Source organism: Xiphias gladius, chromosome 20, assembly GCF_016859285.1.
Source record: "Xiphias gladius isolate SHS-SW01 ecotype Sanya breed wild chromosome 20, ASM1685928v1, whole genome shotgun sequence".
Taxonomy (NCBI): Eukaryota; Metazoa; Chordata; class Actinopteri; order Istiophoriformes; family Xiphiidae; genus Xiphias; species Xiphias gladius.
Genome location: NC_053419.1, coordinates 385,001 through 387,500, shown reverse-complemented (window position 1 = coordinate 387,500; position 2,500 = coordinate 385,001). Strand labels below are relative to the sequence as shown.

At 37.1% G+C, this 2,500-nt stretch overlaps 1 protein-coding gene across 5 annotated transcripts in view; it reads right to left on the bottom strand.

Annotated features, from left to right (window-relative positions):
• Positions 1-2,500, bottom strand: part of dennd1a (DENN/MADD domain containing 1A) — a 60,967-nt gene that overhangs the window by 35,836 nt on the left and 22,631 nt on the right. The gene's annotated exons all lie outside the window — the stretch shown is intronic.

The following is a 2,500-nucleotide window of genomic DNA, read 5'->3' as shown; positions in this document are numbered from 1 at the left end:
TTCAATATTAACAATATAAACTGTGGTTCAAGTCATAAAACTAAATATAATCTCATTATTAGTCTTTACCAGGTCAAAAATTATAACTTCCTGGATCAGACTTAGTATTTCATAATTTTTAAAAAGTTACAATTGTTAGATCTAATATAATGTAATATTTTCATGTATTTATTCATTTTCATGGTGGGCTTCCACATATTTATGTGAAAATCCTGTGTCAAAAATCTCATTATTGTAGGTGTTCATCATACAGGTTTATCTACAGTATTAACATGGTATACGCAGAATATTTATGAACATAACACCAGATTCAGATATTCCCAAGGTGTGATGCATTCAGGGCTACCCCCGAAAGATTTGACCCACTTTAAATGCCAAGCACTAGTGCCTATCCCACAGCTGTAAATTAGTTGTGAGGCCATTTATTACTCGGACCAGGTACCAAACAGGGCCTCGTGTTTACATTTACAGACAATCAAATACTTCTTGGAAGTGACAGAAGATAAAACCAGATTAACAAGCCACTGCTAATGGCCCTGGAGAGCCATTTTGGAGACTACGCAGGCCCCTCTAGCAGTAGGGGAGCTGCTGCCCTGCTTGGACTGTTGGTTAACATCTAGAACTTTTTTTCAACATACATGGAACCACATACAGATTGATAACAAAATTGGATTAAAAGAAAATGGGTCCAACATTACTGTTAGAACAACAGAACCATGGAGGAAACTATACTACTATGATTTTCTGTGTCTGAACATACATCCCTCACCTACGACCCTCCCCTTCTGTACATTATAACTCCCCCTCCTTCTGACTGCCTCTCTTCCACTCTTCTCCAAACAAACTCTTTTCAAAAGAAACATCTCTGCTCCCAAAATGCAGCAATGCCATTACTTTATTACTTTTTCTATTGTTTGAGTGTGTCCATTTGTATTCTTACTTATATTACACATTTGCTATCATTTATAGTTCTGCAAGTTGTATGTCTGTTAAACTTATGTATTAATATCTCCATAGCCATTACAAATAAATATGTGATGTTTGATTTCGTTGTAATCACCTGGGCATCAGGATGCCAGATTTTTATTCAGTGAAGTTATTTAGTAAAATATAGTTATTTAGAAAATTGTATTAAAAGTAAGACAATTAAGCATGTGGCATCTGGCCTTTACCGGACAACATGCCTAGATGGGGTGTGAACACTAACAAAGCCCAGGGAGCGCAAGCATGTTCATGGATTGGTCAGGCGCCATTCTGAATCTCTGTTCCAAATTTTCCCTATAAGAGATCACTGGAATGCAACGTCAGATTTCCCTTGTTACCACTGCTATAGGCATTTCATTATGTCTCTGCGTTGCCCAAACCAACTTCAACAGAAGAATCTTCACCTCCACACCAGACAGCTGCAGCACTTTCTCCCCCACTCCAGACGCCGCTACGCTGACTCAGCCACTACCATTCAACAAACACCCAAGTAAACTTCTCTTCTGCTATCCAGGTGACCTCAGAAATTACAGCTGGCTCCTTTATCCAAACGTGACTCTAAATTTACCACCGCTTTTACCAGCCGCTTTCAGTGACACATCATGTTCGGTTTATTCACCTGTTGCATACTTTACCCAAACTCTGGTTCTGTCCTCATATATTCATTCACAGTAGCATCACTGGTGTAGTTAGCGATTTGTTCTGTTATCGTTGTTTTGTGTGTTGTCCGTAGTGCGTGTAAAAAATGTTTTCCGTATAAAGGCGCTGCCTTTGTTTTCCTTAACTTACTTTGAGTCATTTTACTTATCTGATTATTTGTGGCTTGTTCTAATTAAGTTCAAGTTAATTCTTTCCTAAAGTTATACGTGTTATAAACACTCTTGATGAATCACCAAGAGAAATGGTGTAATGGTTTTATTATGCTGGCTCTGGGATTACATCACCGGATTAATAATTAGTGGTTCAGCGTAGTAATTCTGATTAATGCCATGTTTCCCAAATTAACCCAATTTTCCTTATGTATACTACCCTTCCTGCAGGATGAAGACTAACATTGTGCTATTTGAAACAAGACACATCCATTCATACTCCAATATATGTCATAGTGTAGCAAATATTTAGTTTCACATAAATAAACCCAACTTTTTGGTCTTGAAAATCTGTTCCACCAAATGAAGCACTGCACTAATGAGGACGATTTAAAGAAAAAGGGATCAAATTTGAACCGTAGATATCATCTTTTTTTTATTCTACAAATCCGTCTTCTATTTCAAAATCTGTCAACTACATTACCGACAGTACAATTCTATCTCCAAAAGGTATGCTATATTTAAGCAATGTCGTCACAATAGGAAGAACAAGAGAAACGCCCCTTATTCTGAATTATTACTGTTCATGTATTATTCCAAGATGGCTAGTCCTAGTGCCCCTTATAAAGATCAGACATCTTAACCCAAATCTGAAACCTAGATGACAAAAATCGAAATCACTAAATATATAGGGCAGTATGTTACTT